We start from the raw sequence: 25,387 nt of genomic DNA, 5'->3' as shown, positions 1-25,387 counted from the left end.
GACCACTGCCATTCTGCCCACTAACACTGAGAAAAGTTAGTGATGCCACCTCTGTTGAATGCACAGAGACAAATTCAAACACTCTGCTCTGCGCCCACCCAGGCTGGCTTTATTGTCAGCTCCTAGGGTTTGCAGGTGCCTCCCAAGAATGACCCCAGGTTTTCTATTTATTAGGCCAGTAAATAAACAAAACCCTTGGTGTTCCAAAATTAAGTTATGATACAGCGTTGTTGTTGGCCAAATAAATACATAAAAATATTTAAAATAAAAGCAAAATATAGCACATTAAACTCTCTTTATGGCTTTGATTTCCTAAAGGAAGGCGAATTTTAATGCAAAGGTGTAAGAAGGGCATACTCCTAGAATTAAGGCTGGGCCCTTTTAATTGAGCAAATTTGTTTTGTAAAATACCTATCACATCCTCCTTCCTGTTCTCATTTCCCAGGGGACCTGGATCTGCACTGCACTGGGACAGGCATCTGGGATGGACAGTGCAGCCAGCATGGCCAAGAGTGTGTCCTATGTCACATCCCTCATACTCTCCGCCCTGAGGTCCCTCCAGGGCCTTCAGGGAGCCTTTGACAGCTGATTGAGGATGGACAACCCTGAGGGGATAAAACACCAGGGATCCATGAAACCTCCAGGCTTAAGTAGTGTGGACCGGAGTTAACTGTGGGGGAGCTGTGGGTGGTGCATTAGGCTGCAGGGACCAAGTGAGTGGAGCAATAGTCACAGCTGGAGAGGGAAATGGCAGCCCACTCCGGTATTCTTGCCTGGAGAATTCCATGGACAAAGGAGCCTGGAGGGCTACAGTCCACGGAGCCGCAAACAGTCAGACACGACTGAGGGACTAAACAACAAAAAATAGTCCCGGCCATGACCATTGAGCGATCGATCACCTCTGTGTACCTGCACTGCTCTCCTTATTTCATAGTACAGAATTTTCCTCCAAATATGCAGATATCCAAATATAATATCTTTCAATTTACCTGAAGTGAACCAGGCACAGAGTAGAGTATGAGGTATATAGTAACATATCAGAGTTATCGAAGTGACAATGTCCCATTCACTATTTGGAAACTCCTGTAAAAAATCTGAATGAGATAAAGCTTTCCTGCAGTTTTTTTTTGACTGGTTGAAAATAGAGAACTGAATTGTCCAGAGTCATCTGAATGCATCAGGGATTTAAAAAAGAGTAGATAAAACAGAAGTGTGACATATTAAACAGCCTAACTTCCTCTCGATGTTTGCACATAATGTGCAATACTGCAAAATGGACATCTTTTTTTGAAACCACCCCACCTCTAGCCCCCAGGGACATAATTAATGCTGGTATTAGATAGCACTTCAAAGAACAGTGATTTCATTTTCTTACAAAGTCAGAGAAAATTGCATCAATATTTCAAATAAGTGAATCCTAGAGGAATTTTTATTAATTGATAAAGAAAATTTTTCTGAGGCAGAAATAGCATCATAAATGTAATTGAATGGGGAACATAATAAAAATGTTGAATGCAAGCCTCACTCATTTCATTCTGTGGTGATAAAACTTCATGATTGAACTTAAAATTTTCAGAAAAGTGTACAACGGCCCATGTCTGAAAGAAAAGCCAGTGTTTCCTCAGAGACTGTTGTTTTGTTGCCTTCCCAAGGTTCATAGAAAAAGGAAGATTATTACAATTTAAATGATTATCATATCCACTTGGAGACAGAGTATACACACCAAGTGCTTACTGAGGGACTTTTAACAAAGGGCTCATGGGGGTAGAGACAGGTTTAAGGGAATCCCTGAGGATATGGGCACCCAGGGACCTGGGGAAAGTGAAAACAAGAAGACAGTTCTACCCCAGATCTGCAGGGGCCTGGTAGGGGAGGTCCCAAAGCTGGACCATAGCCTGCTGTGGAAGACCCTTGCCCAGCTGAAGTTGTGGCTAAAGAAGAATCCATTCACTGCCAAGGCTGCCTCCAAGGAGGGTGATGGAAGACAATGAGTAAGTGCCCTGGTCTCTCCCTGCTCCTGCCCTCTTGCTCCCATCAGCATCTCTCACTGGCTGAAGCTGCATGTGGAATGGCTGAGGGGTGGAGCACAGAAAATAGCTGGTCAAACTTCTCCTGGAGAAATGTCAGAGTACTGAATGTCATATGTGTTCATACATTAATCTTCTCATGCCTTTAAAATGCTTCCCATTTAGCCAACAAAACTGCAATATGTATCAGTAAGGAAAGCACTTAGCAACTCTGATGGGAGCTCTTTCTGTAGTACAAAGCTTTGCCAGTTTTCCTTGATTTATAATGTGTTTTTGTGTTTAAAATATTACCAAAGTCAAATAATGGCTGAGTCCAAGAGATGACCAAAATACAGTAAACCACCAAGGACAAGAGGCAGCATCTGATGTGGAAGCATGGAATGTTTATGAAAATGAAATGTCATGAAAAAAAAACAAGAAAATTATGCATCAAAAGAAACAAATGTGTCTGTGTGCTCTTTCGCTCAGTTGTGTCTGACTCTTTGCAACCCTGTTGACTGTAGTCCACCAGGCTCCTCTGTCCATGGGATTTTCCAGGCAAAAATACTAGAGTAGGCTGCCATAAAGTGTAAGACAGAGAACTGTTTCTTAGAATTATATAAAGTCACTGATAAGAAATTTTAAAGACAGGAAAAGAGAAACAGATTTTTATTGACAAGGGCAGTAGATACAGTAACGAGACCATAACAAGGAAGGGCTTTCCAATATATGACAAAATTGAACATTAGATCAATAAACTGCTTCTAATGGTTGAACCATGTTGCTTTAAAGATGTTGAAATCCTAATTCAGCACCTGTGAGGTGACCTTATTGGGAAATGGGGTCTTTGCAAATGATCCAGTTAAGGTGACAGTCATTAAGATAAGCTCTAATCCAATATGACTGTGTCCTTATAAAAAGAGAACACTTGGACACAGAAACAAACAGCCACGTGTGAAGATGAAGGTAGATGTCAGACTGAGGTGTCTACGAGTTAAGCCATACCACAGATCTCCAGCAAACCAGCAGTAGCCAGGAGAGAAGTCTGGAACAGATTCTCCCTCACATCCCTAAAACGACCGAGCTCTACTGACACCTGGGCCCGGCTTCCAGCCTCCAGAACTGTGAGACAATGAATTTCTGTTGCTTAAGCCACTTAGTCTGTAGTCTGTTGTTACAGCAGCCCTGGCAAATTAATTCTCTGCCTTTACTGGAAAATAGTCACAGCTAGCAAGTGAAATGGCACTCCTTGTCTACTGAAGCATTGGTAGATCTGAGACAACTTTTCAGCCATCCTGTTGCTCTGCAGGTAAAATTGGAAGACATCCAAGAGAGAGGCGTTCGCTCAGTCAAGTTATTGGGGAAGGGAGCATCTTCAGCTGTCAGCACTTGCCACAATGAAGGATGATGTGTGAAGAAATTGGTCAAGACAGAACACTAACTTTGATGCAAAAATCTTTCTCTTTGAACATAGATAATGGTTTGACATAAGAGACTACTGCTAACTCTTTGCACCATCTGATAATCTTTTGCAACAGACGTCATTATTTCATATACTGTGTGGAATGGGGTCATGTAAACCTTTAAGGTGAAGCTGGAGGTCAGGAGAAGACTCAGTGAAGGCATGGAAATATCGAAACTTGCTCTCAGATATAAAATCAGTTCAGTTCAGTTCTGTTGCTCAGTCTTGTCTGACTCTTTATGATCCCATGAATCGCAGCACGCCAGGCCTCCCTGTCCATCACCAAATCCCAGAGTTCACTCAGATTCACATCCATCGAGTCAGTGATGCCATCCAGCCATCTCATCCTCTGTCGTCCACTTCTCCTCCTGCCCCCAATCCCTGCCAGCACCAGAGTCTTTTCCAATGAGTCAACTCTTCGCATGAGGTGGCCAAAGTACTGGAGTTTCAGCCTCAGCATCATTCCTTCCAAAGAAATCCCAGGGCTGATCTCCTTCAGAATGGACTGGTTGGATCTCCTTGCAGTCCAAGGGACCCGCAAGAGTCTTCTCCAACACCACAGTTCAAAAGCATCAATTCTTCAGCGCTCAGCCTTCTTCACAGTCCAACTCTCACATCCATACATGACCACTGGAAAAAACATAGCCTTGACTAGATGGACCTTTTTTGACAAAGTAATGTCTCTGCTTTTGAATGTGCTATCTAGGTTGGTCATAACTTTTCTTCCAAGGAGTAAGCGTCTTTTAATTTCATGGCTGCAGTCACCATCTGCACTGATTTTGGAGCCCCAAAAAATAAAGTCTGACACTGTTTCCACTGTTTCCCCATCTATTTCCCATGAAGTGATGGGACCAGTTGCCATGATCTTAGTTTTCTGAATGTTGAGCTTTAAGCCAACTTTTCCACTCTCCTTTTTCACTTTCATCAAGAGGCTTCTTAGTTCCTCTTCACTTTCTGCCATAAGGGTGGTGTCATCTGCATATCTGAGGTCATTGATATTGCTGCCTGCAGTCTTGATTCCAGCTTGTTTTCTTCCAGTCCAGAGTTTCTCATGATGTACTCTGCATAGAAGTTAAATAAGCAGGGATAGTGTGTAAAATGAATGAAACAGATATTGTTTCTAAAAGAGCTATTCATGACATGGTCTCCATTATAGTAAACTCTTCTGTGCATAACATTTGGCTATAAACAATGCTTCAGAAACTATTTTTCCTATAACTTTGAGCACAGTAATTAAAACCTCACTAGTTGTATTTCCTTCATCTGTTAAATAGTAAGTTTGATGCATGAAGATCTCTCTAAGCTGGTGCTCTGGGACAACCCAGAGGGATGGGGTGAGGAGGGAGGGTTCAGGATGGTGCAACACAGGTACACCTGTGGCTGATTCATGTCAATGTATGGCAGGAACCACCACAATATTGCAAAGCATTGTAAAGACTCCAATTAAAATAAATTAATTAATTTTAAAAAAAATTGAGGTCAATGTCCAGGATATATTCTTAAAACTACAAGTCATTGTGAGGGGAAGAAAAAGCAAATAGTAATTTAAAAAAATAATAGAGAACAAAAAGTAATGTCAATTAACATATGGTACCTATGTTCTATACTATTAATCAGGAAAATTCAAACTAAAGCTATGTGATATGATGTCTTATTCAGAAAGTGAGCAAGATTTCAAAAGTCTGATAATATCAGGATCTGGTTTAGACCACAGAGAAACAATAACTTTTGCATACGGTTCCTTTGGAAGTCAATTGAACAATGCCTATTAAAACTAAAAATATGCATATCTTACTCTCCAGCAATTGTATCCTTAAGTATCTACTCCAGAAAAATTACTTTTCTCAAGTGAGACATAACAATGTACTTGTCTATCTTTCTCAAAAGAGTTAATTTTATACTATGGCAACAAACAGGATGTTTAGTGCCTGGGAAGTATTGCAAGAAATGTCCATCTAAAGAATCATGCTACTTTTCTGATTAATGTTGCTACCCAAGAATCCAGCCTGATAGCAAAGACAGAAAGCAAAGAATGCAGAAAAGAAGCATTAAGAAGCAAACGTATAACTGACTCTTTGTGGTGTTGAAGTCTAAGCATTTTGACAAATACATTCAGTCATATACTTAACATCAAAATTATCATAGAGAACAGTTTTTTCACCCCCCAATTTCCTCCTGTTGCCCTTCATATACTCCCCTTTTACCACTCCCCACTCCTGCCGACCTTTAAGTTCTCCAACCCAACAGTTCTTCAGAATGCTATAGAAATAAAATTCTATGGTGTGTAGTTTTTGGGGTTGGCATCTTTTGCTTAGCAAATGCTTGTAAAATTCAACCATGTAGTTCATGTGGATCAAGTCTGTACCTTTTGTCTGAATAGCACTGTAGAGTATGGAGGTACCATAGTTTGTACGTTCACCCACAGAAAGACATTTGTAATTTTTTCAATTTTGAACAATTAAGGATAAACTTGTTATAAAAATTACAATTCTTTAAATGACAGAAATAAATTTAAACACACTTAGCATGGCACTCAGTATCTTGTGACAAACTCATCTAGCAAAATATCAGTCTGAAGTTGGTTTTCACAGTTAGGTACAGTCACATAGTTTTTAAGGGGACTATAAAGAAAAAGAGGTAAGAATTTAGAAGGTCTATGGAGCACAGTCAAACAGGAAACCAGCCCTCCTATATGCTTCCCTGCTACTGTCTACTTTGACTTTAAAATGAACTCCGTTTTCCTGCTTCATAAGTATACATGTGCTTTTCAATTTAAAATTTGCATGGGCAAGATTTTGTAAAAGATACTCAGATAAGTTCATTGTGGCCTTGAGAGAATTAAGACACTAATTAGTAAGAAAAATGGATCTTTGCTATAAGAAAAAGAATAGTTATTTCATATGATGAATTTTTATTTGATTTTTCAAGCAAGGTAATAAATTGGAGTCATGGAAATAATCAGTGTTAATAGACTCTCATTTTTCATTATCAAGAGGAGAAAAATAATTCTCAGTGTATTAATAGGATTTATTTTAGCATAACTATTGTAATATTAAAGAAGCTTTCACTTTTTAAAGTGGCTCTGGTAGCACTACAGAAATGTGAGTGTTGTGTTAGTCGCTCAGTCGTGTCCAACTCTTTGAGATCCCACGGACTGTAGTCCACCAGGATTCCCTCTCCATGGAATTCTCCAGGCAAGAATACTGGAGTGGGTTGCCATTCCCTTGTCCAGGCGATCTTCCTGACCCAGGGATCAAACCCAGGTCTCCTGCATTGCAGGCAGATTCTTTACCAACTGAGCCGCCAGGGAAGCCCTACAGAAATGTGAAGTACTCAATAAAAATAGGAGGAACAGACAAGAAAGGCTAGATTTAGTGAATGAAAGTAGACAGTGGGGGATGTCTTGGTCAGCTAAAGAGCCGAGGAAGGCATGCAGTATGGAGGCAGGGGAAATAACTCACTTTAGGGCAATCGCTTTTTCATCCAACAAACTGTTTGCTTATTAGAGAAGGATTTTTAAGGAAGACTCACTTCAAATTCTTTACCTCATTTATTTCCACTAATCCTTAATCTCAGTGAGTGCCTTGTCTGGACAAAGCTCTTGTAAACCACTCATGTCCAGACACTACTGTCAACAAATAAATGGCTGTCAGCAAAAAGACAAGAGATGACAAAGGCTGGCAAGATGTGGAGAGAGGGGAATCCTTGGGCACCACCAGGGGGATTGTAAATTGCTGTACACCACTATGGAAAACAGTATGAGAGTCCTCAAAGGGTTAAAAATAGAGCATCATGTGATCCAGCAGTTCCACTTCTGGATATGTATTTGAAGGAAATAAAAACACTATGTCAAGGAAGATATCTGCAACAATAAGTCAAAGAAAGAAAGACAAATACTGTATGATCTCACATATGTGTGGAACATAAAATAATTTTAAATGAACTCATAGAAAAAGAAATCAGCTTTTTACCAGACTCAAGTTTGGAAGATTAGATGAAGGTGGTCAAAATATACAAAATTCCATTAATAAGATAATGTGCTGTGCTGTGCTTAGTTGTTCAGCCGTGTCTGACTCTTTGTGACCCCATGGACTGCAGCCTGCCAGGCTCCTCGGTCCATAAGGATTCTCCAGGCAAGAATACTGGAGTGGGTTGCCATGCTCTCCTCCAGGGGATCTTCCTGACTCAGGGATCAAACCCAGGTCTCCTGCATTGCAGACAGATTCTTTACTGTCTGAGTCACCAGGGAAGTCCAAGAGTGTTGGAGTCTATCCCTTCTCCATAGCATTTTTGTCCTTTTTGAGCACATCTTTGCATGAAATGTTCCCTTGGTATCTCTAATTTTCTTGAAGAGATCTCTAGTCTTTCCCATTCTATTTTTCTCCTTTATTTCTTTGCATTGATCGCTGAGGAAGTCTTTCTTATCTCTCCTTGCTATTGTTTGGAATTCTGCATTCAGATGCTTATATCTTTCCTTTTTCTTTTGCCTTTTGCTTCTCTTGTTTTCACAGCTATTTGCAAGGCCTCCTCAGATAGCCATTTTGCTTTTTTGCATTTTTTTTTTTCTTGGGAATGGTCTTGATCCCTGTCTCTTGTACAATGTCATGAACCTCCATCCATAGTTCATCAGGCATTCTGTCTATCAGATCTAGTCTCTTAAATCTATGGACTTAACAAAAGCAGACAATATTAAGAAGAGGTGTCAAGAATACACAGAAGAACTGTACAAAAAAGATCTCACAACCCAGATAATCACTATGGTGTGATCACTCACCTAGAGCCAGACATCCTGGAATGTGAACTCAACTGGGCCTTAGGAGGCATCACTACAAACAAAGCTAGTGGAGGTGATGGAATTCCAGTTGAGCTATTTCAAATCCTAAAAGATGCTGCTGTGAAAGTGCTGCACTCAATATGCCAGCAAGTTTGGAAAACTCAGCAGTAGCCACAGGACTGGAAAAGGTCAGTTTTCATTCCAATCCCAAAGAAAGGCAATGCCAAAGAACGCTCAGACTACCTCACAATTGCACTCATCTCACATATCAGCGAAGTAATGCTCAAAATTCTCCAAGCCAGGCTTTAGCAGTACATGAACCGTGAACTTCCAGATGATCAAGCTGGATTTAGGAAAGGCAGAAGAACCAGAGATAGAATTGCCAACATCCACTGGATCATCAAAAAAGCAAGAGAGTTCCAGAAAAACATCTATTTCTGCTTTATTGACTATGCCAAAGCCTTTGACTGTGTGGATCACAATAAACTGGAAAATTCTGAAAGAGATGGGAATACCAGACCAATTGACCTGCCTCATGAGAAACCTATATGTGGGTCAGGAATCAACAGTTAGAACTGGACACGGAACAACAAACTGGTTCCAAATAGGAAAAGGAGTACATCAAGGCTGTGTATTTCCACCCTGCTTATCTAACTTATATGCAGAGTGCATCATGAGAAACGCTAGGCTGGAAGAAGCACAAGCTGAAATCAAGATTGCAGGCAGAAATATCAATAACCTCAGATATGCAGATGACACCACCCTTATGGCAGAAAGTGAAGAGGAGCTAAAAAGCCTCCTGATGAAAGTAAAAGAGGAGAGTGAAAAAGTTGGCTTAAAGCTCAACATTCAGAAAACGAAGATCACGGCATCTGGTCCTGTCACTTCATGGGAAATAGATGGGGAAAGAGTGGAAACAGTGTCAGACTTTATTTTGGGGGGCTCCCAAATCACTGCAGATGGTGACTGCAGCCATGAAATTAAAAGATGCTTACTCCTTGGAAGAAAAGTTATGACCAACCTAGATAGCATATTCAAAAGCAGAGATATTACTTTGTCAAAAAAGGTCCGTCTAGTCAAGGCTATGGTTTTTCCAGTGGTTACGTATGGATGTGAGAGTTCGACTGTGAAGAAGGCTGAGCACCGATGAATTGATGCATTTGAACTGTGGTGTTGAAGAAGACTCTTGCGGGTCCCTTGGACTGCAAGGAGATCCAACCAGTCCATCCTAAAGGAGATCAGTCCTGACTGTTCATTGGAAGGACTGATGTTGAAGCTGAAACTCCAATGCTTTGGCCACCTCATGCAAAGAGTTGACTCATTTCAAAAGACCTTAATGCTGGGAAAGGTTGAGGGCAGGAGGAGAAGGGGACAATAGAGGATGAGATGGTTGGATGTCATCACTGACTCAGTGGACATGAGTTTGCATAAACTCTGGGAATTGGTGATGGACAAGGAGGCCTGGCGTGCTGCGATTCATGGGGTCGCAAAGAGGCGGACACAACTGAGCAATGGAACTGAATTGATCCCTTCTCCAGAGTATCTTCCTGACCCAGGAATCAAACAGGGATCTCCTGCATTGCAGGTGGATTCTTTACCAGCTGAGCTACCAGAGAAGCCTGGGACTTCCCTGGCAGTCCAGTGGTTAAGAATCTGCCTTCCAATGCAGAGGACATGGGTTAGATCCCTGGTTGAGGAACTAAGATTCTGCAAGCCAAGAGGCAACTGAGCCCACACACCACAACTGCTGAGCCCTCACACATTCTAGAGCCCATGCTCCACAACAAGAGAAGCCCACACTGCAACTAGGGAGCAGCCCTTTCATGACACAAGTAGAAAAAGCCCAAGTACCACAATGAAAAGCCTACATACCACAACAAAGACTCAGTGCAGCCAAAATAAAAATAAAATTTAAAAGAACAATATTAAGTACTGATAAGTGCTGGAGATACAATGTACAACATGGTGGCTATAATTAACACTTCTGCATGGTAATTTTTTAAAGTGGCTGGAAGAATAGATCCTAAATGTTCTATATGAGATTATGAATGTTAACATATATGGTAATCAATTTGAAATATATAAATCAAGTCCTTATATTACACACAAACTTATATAGTGCTATATGTCAATTATAATAAAACTGAAACACATTTTTAAATAAAGGGTAAAAACACGTTAAAATGTTGCCCTCATCCATATGCGTAGATACTTTTTAGGTCTAAGAAATCACTGTGACTGGATAAGTAAAATACTGACAAGTCCTAACTTGTGATGACTCCATTGTGATGGGCTTAATTAAAAACCCCTCTCGGAGCTAGGACAGAGCAGATACTGTCAGGCTAATTCATTCACTCCCTGAATGACCTATAAATACTAGAATCTGTGTTAAGGGTCTTATTAAATTTAAAAATGCCTCCCCTTCTCTTCTCTCCATGTTTCAGCTATCCTTCTTGTGTTCTCATTTATTAATTTATGAGGGAAAATAAGTTTGCATGGCAATTCTGATCATAACCACAGTTTTGTGTTTACTACCTTTGTGGTGAAAACACTGCAAACAAAATGACATCTACCACAAACTAAATCTTCTAATATTAGTTTGTGGCACATGGTCAGAAGAAGCCTCCATGCTCAATGCTCACTGAAGTCAGGCAAGGACCTTGGAAAAACTGGGGAGATTTGGTGGCTCAACTCTCTTCACTGGGCTTACTGGGGTGCTCTCCTCTGCAGCTGCTGTCAGAGGTCCCCAACCCTCAGCTCCCTGTTGGATGAGATGGTGAGAAGGAGCTTCTGGTCCTCTCTGCTCTTACATTTGATTAGTTAATTGATATTTTGCCTGCTATAGAACCTTCTCAATGCACAGCAACAATCTACTCATACTCACTCATTCTTTAATCTGTCCAATATTTATGGAATGCCTACTTTATGCAATACACTGTGTTCAATGATGGGAATACTAGAGCTAGCAAACAGTTCCCTCCTCCCCTCCAAAGGCTTTTGTCTAGGGAGGTGAGCAGAGAGAGATCAGATAGCTGATCAAGCACACAGAAGCCAACCAGAATCAATGTGATAGAGGAAACACAGCAGATTGGTAAGAACTGAGAAGAGGAGAACCTGATCCAGCCAGTTGGAGAGAAGGGTGTCAGGAAAGATCCTGAAGATGCAGCAGGTGAAAGGAGATCTGGAGGAGCAGGAGGGGTAGATGGAGGGGGCTCTCCCCAGATGGTGCTGAGAATAACAAGTTTCAGCAACTGAAAAATTGTTCATTTCAGTTCAGTTGCTCAGTCGTGTCCGACTATTTGTGACCCCATGAATTGCAACACGCCAGGCCTCCCTGTCCATCACCAACTCCCGGAGTTCACTCAAACTCATGTCTATCAAGTCAGTGATGCCATCCAGCCATCTCATCCTCTGTCACCCCCTTCTTCTCCTGCCCCCAGTTCCTCTCAGCATCAGATTCTTTTCCAATGAGTCAACTCTTCACATGAGGTGGCCAATATTGGAGTTTCAGCTTTAGTATCAGTCTTTCCAATGAACACCCAGGACTGATCTCCTTTAGAATGGACTGGTTGGATCTCCTTGCAGTCCAAGGGACTCTCAAGAGTCTTCTCTAACACCACAGTTCAAAAGCATCAATTCTTCGGTGCTCAGCCTTCTTCACAGTCCAACTCTCACATCCATACAGGACCACTGGAAAAACCACAGCCTTGACTAGAAAAATTGTTAATCTGGCTCAACAGCTTCAGTGACAATCCACAAAGACTTATTAACTATGCAAACGGGGGAATATGATGTACAGAGTCACACAGCACATGGCCCCTGAAGTTGTGCATCCTTCCTGGTGTTTATCCTTCTTCCAATCCTCCCAACACAGTTCAGTTCAGTTCAGTCGCTCAGTCGTGTCCGACTCTTTGCGACCCCAAGAATCGCAGCACGCCAGGCCTCCCTGTCCATCACCATCTCCCAGAGTTCACTCAGACTCACATCCATCAAGTCTGTGATGCCATCCAGCCATCTCATCCTGGGTTGTCCCCTTCTCCTCCTGCCTCCATCCCTCCCAGCATCAAAGTCTTTTCCACTGAGTCAACTCTTTGCATGAGGTGGCCAAAGTACTGCAGCTTCAGCTTTAGCATCATTCCTTCCAAAGAAATCCCAGGGCTGATCTCCTTCAGAATGGACTGGTTGGATCTCCTTGCAGTCCAAGGGACTCTCAAGAGTCTTCTCCAAAACCACAGTTCAAACGCATCAATTCTTCGGGGCTCAGCCTTCTTCACAGTCCAACTTTCACATCCATACATGACCACAGGAAAAACCATAGCCTTGGCTAGACGGACCTTAGTCAGCAAAGTAATGTCTCTGCTTTTGAATATACTACCTAGGTTGGTCATAACTTTTCTTCCAAAGAGTAAGCATCTTTTAATTTCATGGCTGCAGTCACCATCTGCAGTGATTTGGGAGCCCCCAAAATAAAGTCTGACACTCTTTCTACTGTTTCCCCATCTATTTGCATGAAGTGATGGGACCAGATGCCATGATCTTCGTTTTCTGAATGTTGACCTTTAAACCAACTTTTTCACTCTCCTCTTTCACTTTCATCAAGAGGCTTTTTAGCTCCTCTTCACTTTCTGCCATAAGGGTGGTGTCATCTGCATATCTGAGGTTATTGATATTTCTCCCGGCAATCTTGATTCCAGCTTGTGTTTCTTCCAGTCCAGATTTTCTCATGATGTACTCTGCATAGAAGTTAAATAAGCAGGGTGACTATATACAGCCTTGATGTACTCCTTTCCTATTTGGAACCAGTCTGTTGTTCCATGTCCAGTTCTAACTGTTGCTTCCTGACCTGCATACAGATTTCTCAAGAGGCAGGACAGGTGATCTGGTATTCCCATCTCTTTCAGAATTTTCCACAGTTTATTGTGATCCACACAGTCAAAGCCTTTGTCATAGTCAATGAAGTAGAAATAGATGTTTTTCTGGAACTCTCTTGCTTTTTCCATGATCCAGTGGATGTTGGCAATTTGATCTCTGGTTCCTCTGCCTTTTCTAAAACCAGCTTGAACATCAGGGAGTTCGTGGTTCACATATTGCTGAAGTCTGGCTTGGAGAATTTTGAGCATTATTTACTAGCGTGTGAGATGAGTGCAATTGTGTGGTAGTTTGAGCATTCTTTGGCATTGCCTTTCTTCGGGATTGGAATGAAAACTGACCTTTTCCAGTCCTGTGGCCACTGCTGAGTTTTCCAAACTTGCTGGCATATTGAGTGCAGCATTTTCACAGCATCATCTTTCAGGATTTGAAACAGCTCAACTGGAATTCCATCACCTCTACTAGCTTTGTTCGTAGTGATGCTTTCTAAGGCCCAGTTGAGTTCACATTCCAGGATGTCTGGCTCTAGATTAGTGATCACATCTGAGCCAATCTTGGTCTGTGTAGATCCTCCATTGCTGTCTCTGCTTTGCTGATGCTGGCAGTAATATCCATCGGTCACATCTGGGGTCAGCATTGCCCATTTCTTGGCCAGCTGGTATCTTCACTGTGTTTCCGGCAGCCATAGCTCTGGGCAGAAACCACCTTGTGACCCAGTGTAATAGAGTCCTTCAGAGAAACAGAACCAATAGGATGTGATATATGCATATAAATAAAGAAAATAACTTACTATAAGGGATTGGCTCATGTAGTCATGGAAGATCATAAGTTCAAAACTACAGGCTTGAGAGTCAAGAAATCTAGTGTTTCAGTTCCAGTCCAAAGTCAATCTGCTATAAACCCAGGAGAGCCAATGATGCAGATAAAGTCTGAAGGCAATCTATTGGGGAATTTCCTCAGGCCTAGGGCACCAGTCATTTTGTTCTATTCAGACCTTCACCTGATTGGATGAGGCCCATGACATTATGGATAGCAATCTGTTTACTCACAGTTCACTGATTTAAATGTTAATATCATTCAAAATCACCCTCCAAATTGATGCATAAAATTAACTATCACACTCAAGATCACATTCTGATTCTCACTCAGTTCCTAGAAGAAGGGGCTCCTCATCCTGTTCCCTAGTGGCTGCACTCCAGTTCTTGTGATTGAGACAGCCTTGCAGAGAAGGCAGAAATGTTACCAAAGAACAGGGACCCTGTGCCATCTCACCATCCTTGTCTTCTCTCAAACTTGGTTGGGCTTGAAGAAGTCATCATTACTGCATCTCTTGGGTGGAGTAACCCATTTTTCTTCGAGCACTGGTAGCCTTCGAACATCTTTACTCTTCCTTACTCATGGGATGATGTTCTCGTCTAGGTGCTTAGCAATCATCACGGTTGTTCTCCAGTAATTCTTGATTAGGAAATCCTGTAGAACAGACACAAATTTCTTAGAACTGGCAAGAGTGTCACAGGTAAAATATTCCCCGCACACGAAAAAATATGGAGAAAATATCAGAGGAGCGTACTCTACTTCCTCAATTCTAAGAAGTTATCAATTTTAAGACACAATCAATCTTATAACAGGGTTGAAGGAAAGAAACATTACGGTAAATATACCCTTCAATTTTCAAACTCATGCTGACCATAGTATAAAAGTTATGTTTAGCCATTGAAGCCCTATGGTAATAGGCTTAACATATTGAATTATTTTAGTAGCCGCATAATCAGAGGAAGCAGCACAGTTTTAGAACATTGCTGAATACATGTAGCTCCAGAGGAAAGAAAATAAAGAGAGAAGAATCTGAAATTCATGTTCTCAGGATAATCAGGGAGAATAGATGTGATTAGCAGGAAGCATGAGAACTGGGTGTCACATGCAAGACAGATCAGACTTGCTTAAGGACACGGGCCCAGAACAAGGGCTGCAGGTTACAAAAAGGGATGTTTGACTCCCACTGCAAGTGGATTTCCTAAGTGCCTCTCTGCAGGTCAGGGAGGCAGCTGGGGGCAAAGGGACATTATGCACAGAATTCTCTAACGGAGGGAATTAGATGGAGATCCAGGAGGAGAAAGGAAGTGTGGTTGGAGGGGACTTTGAGGACAGCTCCTCTGACACTCTAATGTTATAGATGAGGAATCTGGAACCTAGCGAGTTGATTAGCACACAGTTGATACATGTGAGGCTCTGCTGAAATCCCAAAAACCCACAACAGGACTCTTGTGTCTGTGTTACCTAGTGTTCCCAAGGGTCACCATCCCTTCCCTGGAGCCTGGATTTCCAGATACAACTTGACTTTCTCTGAAAAAGTATGTTTTTTAGGAAGCTTGTTCTTGCTCACAGCTCCATAAATGTTCCCACTGTTGCATGGGTGCCATTCCTTGCTCGTTTCGCCACACAATAAATCCACTGCTGATGTTTGTAGGCTCCAGAAAATCTCACTATCCACAGGATCTTATTTATTCACATAAAACTTCTGCTAGAATTTTTATTATTTTCTAGAGGATTTCCTACAAAATATTATGTTCTGTGGAGCACATAACTTGGCATGCTAAGGCACTTATTTGCATTCTGAACACCTCCTGATTAGCTATCAAACTAATGTCATTCCTACTGAAGGTATACTTACCCAGTCAGCTGTGATGATAATCTCCAGAAAACTCTTTCTCTAAATTCCTTGTTTCCAGAAGACATTCATTTCTTCAACAGTAAATGTAAACAGTCAGAACATAACTGAAGTCCAACCTCATGAACAGAGGTCATACACTTAAGCTACTTCACATGCCCAAATAGCACAAAGAAGTCCAGACTATTTAAGTCACCTCAGGGTCAGACAAGAGAAAACACTGAAGCAGCGGGAAGTTTAAGTCAATGAAAATGCCCTCTAACAGAATGGGATGTGCACACAATACACTTAAGAACGTAGTTTTGGTGGTCTAATACAAGGAAGAAAATTTGCTTGAAATCATAATTATACTTTATCATGAAATTATTCCCTTGGCTTTTTTTAAGTATACATAGAAAAAGCTACATTATTATTTTACAAAAGGAAAATCACAAAATATATTAAATAAGACTTTTCTTTGTCTTAAAATTTAAAGGAAAAGTTTTTATATAGACCAAGCAACAGAGAATTGTTAACATAATAAACGTATTCAATAGCAGCTTCCTGAAAGTCATGATGGGCTCCAAAATCACTGTGGATGGTGACTGCATCCATGAAATTAAAAGATGCTTGCTCCTTGGAAAGAAAGCTATGACAAACCTAGACAGCATTTTAAAAAGCAGAGACATCAATTTGCCACCAAAGTGCCTATAGTCAAAGTTATGGTTTTTCCAGTAGTCATGTATGGACGTGAGAGTTGGACCATAAAGAAGGCTGCATGCTGAAGAACTGATGCTTTCAAATTGTGGTGCTGAAGAAGATTCTTGAGAGTCTCTTGGACTGCAAGGAAATCAAACCAGCCAATCCTAAAGGAAATCAACCCTGAATATTCATTGGAAGGACTGACACTGAAGCAGAAGTTCCAACAATTTGACCACCTCTTTGGAAGAGCCAACTCATTGGAAAAGACCCTGATGCTGGGAAAGATTGATGGCAAAAGGAAAAAGAGTGTGGCAGAGGATAAGATGGTTAGATAACATCTCTGACTCTAAGGACATGAATTTGAGCAAACTCCAGGAGATAGTGGAGGACAGAGGAGCCTGGTGTGCTGCAGTACATGCGGTCACAAAGAGTCAGACACATCTTAGTGACTGAACAACAAAAACAAAAGTTATGAAAACAAAAAAAAGAAACGCATTTGAGTCAGTTCTAATGAGGTGGGTGAATCCAGAGCCTATTATACAGAGTGAAGTAAGTCAGAAAGAGAAAAACAAATATCATATACTAATGCATAATATGGAATCTAAAAACATGGTACTGGTGAAATTATTCGCAGGGCAGCAATAGAGACATAGATATAGAGAATAGACTTATGGACATGAAATGAGAGAGTATGGGAAGCACGGAGAGAGTAACTTGGAAACTTACATTAAAGTGAAAGTGAAGTCGCTCAGTCATGTCCCACTCTGCGACCCCATGAACTGTAGCCTACCAGGATCCTCCATCCATGGGATTTTCCAGGCAAGAGTACTGGAGTGGGTTGCCATTTCCTTCTCCAGGGGATCTTCCTGACCCAGGGATCGCACCTGGGTCTACCCACATTGTAGGCAGACACTTTATCGTCTGACCCACCAGCGATACCATATGTGAAATAGATAGCCAATGGGAATTTGCTGTATGACTCAGGGAACTCAAACCAGGGCTCTGTAACAACCTAAAAGGATGGGATGGGGAGGAAGGTGGGAAGGGAGATTCAAGAGGGAAGGGGACATATGTATACTTATGGTTGGTTCATGTTGATGTTTGGCAGAAATAGACACAATTTTGTACAGCAATTATCCTTCATTTAAAATAATTAATTTCAAAAAAATGTTTTAAGTCATGAAAACATTTTAAAGCATAAATTTCTCAATGTATCTTCACCATTTACTTATTTCTCCTTCTCTTGCGTGCAACTAGTCAGTTGAACTTATTATCAGCCTAGAAGTGAACTTAGATAAGATCAAATACTCTGAGGTAGGGTGGGCAGGTTCAGAGGACAATTTGGTTTATTTACTAGTTGTTTCTAAGCCTATCTGGAAGAAGAATTCCACAGATGTTTCATCAAGGAGGGCTTAAGTGAAGAAAACTGGCAGGATGACCATAAACCCCATTTCATCTCTGGAGAAGAGATTCAGAGATGCAGACTGCAGCGTCCAATCTCTAGAAAGAAGGGATGGAAGCATGTTATCAAAGATAGTTAATAGGGATAAATTCAAACCCTTCAAAGTGGCATCATCTGGGTCTTGACTAGTTTTTTCAATCAACTTCCAACTAGTTAAGACCTCAGCCAGGGTCGACAGCCTTGTCATCATTGTTATGCTCAGCACAAGACCCTCCTTCCTGGCATCTCTCACTGTTGTGATTTTCCACAGATGTGGCACTAGTGGTAAAGTACCCACCTGCCGATACAGGCGATGTAAGAGACATGGGTTTGATCCCTGGATTGGGAAGATCCCTGGAGGAGGGATGGTAACCCACTCCTGTATTCTTGCCTGGAAGATTCCATGGACAGAGGAGCCTGGCAGGGTACAGTCCATTGGGTCACAAAGAGTCAGACATGACTAAACCAACTTCAGGCACACATGAGTGATATATGACTGGTATCAGTCTCCCCATTAACTTCTGCTAGGTGCCTGGTATCTGAAAATGCTTCATAAATATTTTTAAGGAATAAATGAATCAAGTATCCATTATCAGGCCTCTTACTTGCGCATCTTTTCTGCCTTTCAAGTCCCATGGTCCTCCCCTCATTCCTTTTCTCCTCATGGTTGTGCTTCACCTCCCATCATCTCACTGCTTAAAGCTTCCCAGAAATTGCCAACATATTTCTCTCTCTTTCACTTTTAAGGACTTTAATGATCACATTGTGGAGAAGGAAATGGCAACCCACTCCAGTGTTCTTGCCTGGAGAATCCCAGGGACAGGGGAGCCTGGTGGGCTGCTGTCTGTGGGGTCGCACAGAGTCGGACACGACTGAAGCGACTTAGCAGCAGCAGCAGCAGCAGCATGATCACACTGAGCCCATGCAAACAATCTGGGATAATCCTCTCCTTTGAATGTCCTTAATTAATCACAGATGCAAAATCTCTTTTGATACATAAGGTAACATATCAGGACGTGAACATCTTCAAGGGAGTTCACTTGACATCATTATGATGGCTTTCTTATGATTCATAGAACATTCCACCTATTAATACAGCTAGCTTTTAGCGTGTTTTGTCTTTCCTACATATTCGTTGAGGATGAACATCAGCTCTATATATCTGTGTGCTCACAGAAAAATGTGTAGAATGGAAACCATACCATTTGGCAGAGAAGCTCACAGCCAAGCAAAATCTTCTTGCACTGAGCTGGAGAATCAGGCATAGATGCGGGACCTCTTTGATACAAAGACCTGTGTAAGCATTTCTTCTTCATTAGCCACAATTTCACACCATGGTGAACAACAATGCATTTAAAATGTAATACCTAGCAGGAGCTGAACAGCAGTAGGAAAGCACATCATTGTTTTGTAGATTTATCCTCTCATTAAATTATAAGGAACACAAAGCACATTTTTTCTGCATTAGAGAAAACTATGAACTTAATGTGCATAGATTATTATACACTGTGGAATGTGGAACACTGTTGAAAATAAGAAAATGAAGAGCTTTCTCACAAAATTTGGAAATAACAGTCTTTCAAAATTCAAGAAGTTTCCCCCTCTATGTTTACTTTGGACCCAAGTTCTTGGGTACATTAAGTGCTTTTCATCATCTAAATATTTTATATCCTTTTGATCACAGTGTTCCATTTGTAATAAACATCTTCCTCTGAAAATATGTATTTGATTGTATCTAAATTATCATGAGTTACATATTAAAACTTATACCTGATTACATATTTACATATGGATTTAAAACTGATTTCAGTTTCTCATGGTCAATAGCTAAACATGTTTGATGAGCTATCATTTTAGTATCCTCCCTACCTTATCTCCAAAGCCACTTGTTATACTATTTTATTGCAGTTGTGTTCTCTGGTACTTTCATATTTATGGTATTTTGCTCACAATTGCCTATGAATTAAATACATATCCAACTCTGTGTGACCTAAATACTATTCCAGTGGCTTCTAAAGTCAAATTGGACATTTTAATATTCTAATTTAGAATCAGAGAGTAACTTTTACAAGATAAATACAATAAATTGTTTTTTGTTTGTGCAAGTTGTTTTCCTTTAGGTTAGCAGATGTTTACTGAGCATTTAAAAACTGCTATTAATTTAAAAATGACTAATCTGTCTAATTTCAAATGCATGCTATAGAAGTTAAAATTATCGAGAAACTCAAACATGCTCAACTTTGCATGCTTCAAAAGGTAATCATAAAAATGTACTACACTGGTACAGAACATACATTCAGAAAGAGGGCCATCTACCATTAGCTCTGCCGGAGGTCAGTCTACTTCAAACACAATATTCGTTTCACAGTCTGTTACTTTTCACACTTCCCAATCAAATACCATGCCATTAATGCCATTTTCTCTGAAGGGAAGCACAGAAGTCAAAAAATCAGTTCAGTTCAGTTCAGTTCAGTCACTCAGTCGTGTCCAACTCTTTGTGACCCCATGAATCGCAGCACGCCAGGCCTCCCTGTCCATCACCAACTCCCGGAGTTCACTCAGACTCATGTCCATCAAGTCGGTGATGCCATCCAGCCATCTCATCCTCTGTTGTCCCCTTCTCCTCCTGCCCCCAATCCCTCCCAGCATCAGAGTCTTTTCCAATGAGTCAACTCTTCACATGAGGTGGCCAAAGTACTGGAGTTTCAGCTTCAGCATCATTCCGTCCAAGGAAATCCCAGGGCTGATCTCCTTCAGAATGGACTGGTTGGATCTCCTTGCAGTCCAAGGGACTCTCAAGAGTCTTCTCCAACACCACAGTTCAAACGCATCAATTCTTCGGGGCTCAGCCTTCTTCACAGTCCAACTCTCACATCCATACATGACCACAGGAAAAACCATAGCCTTGACTAGACGGACCTTAGTCGGCAAAGTAATGTCTCTGCTTTTGAATATGCTATCTAGGTTGCTCATAACTTTCCTTCCAAGGAGTAAGCGTCTTTTAATTTCATGGCTGCAATCACCATCTGCAGTGATTTTGGAGCCCCCAAAAATAAAGTCTGACACTGTTTCCCCATCTATTTCCCATGAAGTGATGGGACCAGATGCCATGATCTTTGTTTTCTGAATGTTGACCTTTAAGCTAACTTGTTCACTCTTCTCTTTTACTTTCATCAAGAGGCTTTTTAGCTCCTCTTCACTTTCTGCCATAAGGGTGGTGTCATCTGCATATCTGAGGTTATTGATATTTCTCCCAGCAATCTTGATTCCAGCTTGTGCTTCTTCTAGTCCAGCATTTCTCATGATGTACTCTGCATAGAAGTTAAATAAGCAGGGTGACAATATACAGCCCTGATGTACTCCTTTTCCTATTGGAACCAGTCTGTTGCTCCATGTCCAGTTCTAACTGCTGCTTCCTGACCTGCATGCAGATTTCTCAAGAGGCAGGTCAGGCGGTCTGGTATTACCATCTCTCTCAGAATTTTCCACAGTTTATTGTGATCCACACAGTCAAAGGCTTTGGCATAGCCAATAAAGCAGAAATAGATGTTTTTCTGGAACTCTCTTGCTTTTTCCATGATCCAGTGAATGTTGGCAATTAGATACAGTTTTATGTCCATATCTACCACACATACTTGAAATGTATATACTTAAACCTTATAGAAGTTAAACCAGGAAATAGGGGAGGGATAAAGTGGGAGATTGGGATTGACATACACACACTACTACCTATAAAATATATAACTAATAAAGACCTACTATATAGCACAGGGAGCTCTACTCAATCCTCTGTAATGATCTGTATGGAAAGGAATCTAAAAGAGGCGGATATACGTATACACATAACTGATTCACTTTGCTGTACAGCAGAAACAAACACAACATTGTAAATCAGCTACACTTCAATAAAAATAAAAATAATAATAAAAATTTTAAAGTTAATTCCAGAATAGCTAAAAAATATGTTCACTAAACCTTAAAATTATTAGAGTTAATTATAAAAACAAAGAAGGAACATATAGTTATATAGTAAGCAAATGGAAACTTTAAACAGAAACCATCGGAAAGTTACAGGGACCGAACTAATGCATGTGTCACAGTGAATGCGTGCGTGTGAGGGTGCTGAGTTGCTTCAGTCATGCACAACTCTTTGTGGTCCAGGGGACTGAGGCCACCAGGATCTTCTGTCTATGGGAATCTCCAGGCAAGAATACTGGAGCGGGTTGCCCTGCCCTCTTCCAGGTTATCTTCCCAACCCAGGAATCAAATCTGCGTCTTTTATGTCTCCTGCATTGGCAGGTGGGTTCTTTACCACTAGCGCAACCTGGGAAGCTTTATATCAGTAAATAACATGAGTTAAATTTGCTTTAGGAGAAAAATTTCTCAATAGAGATCATAAATCAATCCAACTATACCTGTATGAAACTATCTAAAAACTATGTGAGTTGGAGGAAGTCAAAGGTAAAAATGGGAAATGGTACACCAGATGGAGGTAAATGGTGACACATAGATGTTGTTTAGTCACTAAGTCGTGTTCGACTCTTTCCAACCCCATGGACCGTAGCCCCCCACACTCCTCTGTCCAGGGGATTTCCCAGGCAAAAATACTGGAATGGGTGGCCATTTCCTTCTCCAAGGGATCTTCCCAACTCAGTCATCAAATCCCTGTCTCTGCATTGCAGGCAGATGCTTTACTGCTGAGCCACCAGGGAAGACTATGACAGATAGATAACAAACAAAAAATAAAATAAAAATAAACAGATGAAAATAATAATAAGGCAAGGTAAAAACCAGTCATGAGATAGAGGAGCATTTCATAAAGAAAAACATCACAAGTGGATGCCTGACCAAATCACCTCAAGATGAAATACTAAGCATGAACAGTGTGAACAGTAGAAGTAGTATTAACATATGTTGGGGTGGATCCAGGCCTTTTCCTGGGGCAGCTGGTTGTGAGACCATGGAGTGTATAGTCTCCCATTGTCCCTTTCCAGGAAATCTATAGATAAATCATGCCCGAGGCTGTTGCTGGAATATTCTAGTTGTCTTATATTTTCTGGCTGTTGTAGTGAAAATGTGAGAATAAATCACTTCACCATGCCTCAGTGTCCAGGATCTTGCTGTGGGAACCTGTGACATCTGAAATTGCCTAGAAATTACTGTTAAACATCCATTGGCCTTCTTTGAACAGAATGTTTTGGACTTTTTTCCTTATGATTTTCCTATATTGCTTTGTTTATTTTTCTACACTCTTTTTGAATGAATTACTGTGTTTAATCCAGTTTCTCCTCTATTACATTGAAATCCATGTCTTCTAATTTCACTCTATCATTGATTACGAGGATTTTAATACTCATACCTAAAAATACATACTTGAAAATCCAAAGTTTAGCATATTTCTACACTCTCCTTAAAATTGTAAAATGCTGAACATAATTCCTTTCCTTTTACATATTTATAAGAGCTCAAGATTTTAGTTCTGTCTTTTTAAACCTAAATGTTCCATTTTTCTAAACAGTCAATTTTCATTTGGATTTCCTTAACTATACTTATTTATTTTTCAGAATTATTTCCTGTCTCATCTCTTCCTTTAGGAATCTTTTCTTCTTCTTCTGATACTTCCTTTAGAAGTAACTTTAATTATGGTTTGTTGTTCGTTATTGTTCAGTGGCTAAGTTGAATCTGTCTATTGGTGACCTCATGAACTGCAGCACGCCAGGCTTTCCTGTGCTTCACTATCTCCTGGAGTTTGCTCAAACTCATGTCCGTTAAGTCGATGATGCCACCCAACCATCTCATCCTCGGTGCCCCCTCCTTCTCTTGGCCTCAGACTTTCCCAGCATCAGGGTCTTTTCCAGTGAGTCAGCTCTTCACATCAGGTGGCCAAAGTATTGGAGCTTCAGCTTCAGCATCAGTGCTTCCAATGAATATTCAGGGTTGATTTCCTTTAGAATTGACTGATTTGCTCTCCTACAGTCCAAGGGACTCTCAAGAGTCAACTTGAGCACCACAGTTAGAAAGCATAAATTCGTCAGCACTTAGCCTTCTTAATGGTCCAACTCTCACATCCATACATGACTACTGGAAAAACCATAGCTTTAACTATATGGACTTTTACTGGCAAAGTGATGTTTCTGCTTTTTAATACACTGTCTAGGTTTGTCATGGCTTTTCTTCCAGGGAGCAAGAATCTTTTAGTTCTGTGGTTACAGTCACTGCCCACATTGATTTTGCAGCCCAAGAAAATGAAATCTGACACTTCCCAATTTTTCTCCATCTATTTGCCATGAAGTGATAGGATGGATGCCATGATCTTTGTTTTTTGAATGTTGAGTTTTAAATCAGCTTTTTGGCAATGAAATTTGTTTTTTCCACTAAAGTACTTGCTGTTGGTACATTTCTGTTTTCAATATTCTCTGCTGCATTCTGGCCTCGATTGTTGCTTATGAGATGCCCATCATCAATTTATTTTCTTTGAAATTAATCTTTGTTCTCTTTCTGGATACTTTTAAGATATGTGTTTTACCCTTATTGTTCTCTGAGGCATACCTTTTCCATAAGTGGTACTGGGAAAGCTGGAGAGCTACTTGCAAAAGAATAAAATTAGAACACTTCCTAACACCACGCACAAAAATAAATTAAAAATGGACTAAAGACTTAAATTTAAGGCCAGAAACTATAAAGCTCTTAAGGGAAAACATAAGCAGAACACTCTTTGACATAAATCACAGCAAGATCCTCTTTGACCAACCTCCTAGAGTAATGGAAATAAAAACAAAAATAAACAAGTGGGACCTATTTAAACTCAAAAGCTTTTGCATAGCAAAGGTAACAATAAACAACATAAAAAAAAACCCACAGATTGGGGGAAAATATTTGCAAATGATATGACTGACAATGGATTAGTCTCCAAAATCTACACATGGCTCATGAAGCTTATCATCAAAACAAACAACCCAAGCAAAAATTGAGCAGAAGACTATAGACATTTTTCCTCAGAAGACATACAAATGGACAAGAGGCAGTGAAAAGATGCTCAACATCACTAATAATTAGAGAAATGCAAATCAAAACTACAATGAGATATCACCTCATACCAGTCAAAATATTGGAGTGGGTAACTGTTGCCTTCTCCAGAAGATCTTCCCAACCCAGGGATCAAACTCAGGTCTCCCACATTGCAGGTGGATTCTTTACCAGCTGAGCCACCAGGAAAGCCCAAGAATACTGAAATGGATAGCCTATCCCTTCTCCAGAGGATCTTCCTGACCCAGGAATCAAACCAGGGTTTCCTGCATTGTAGGCGGATTCTTTATCAGCTAAGCTACCAGGGAAGCCCCACCAGTCAAAATAGCTACCATCAAAAAATCCACCAACAGTAAATGCTGGAGAGGGTGTGGAGAGAAGGGAACCCTCCTGCACTGTTGGTGGGAATATAAAATCGTGGAACCATTATGGAGAACAGTATGGAGATTCCTTTAAATAC

The sequence above is a fragment of the Capricornis sumatraensis genome, chromosome 6 (genome assembly GCF_032405125.1).
Source record: "Capricornis sumatraensis isolate serow.1 chromosome 6, serow.2, whole genome shotgun sequence".
NCBI classification, from domain to species: domain Eukaryota; kingdom Metazoa; phylum Chordata; class Mammalia; order Artiodactyla; family Bovidae; genus Capricornis; species Capricornis sumatraensis.
The sequence above is the reverse complement of the archived record's forward strand: the minus strand, read 5'-3'. Positions refer to the sequence as shown.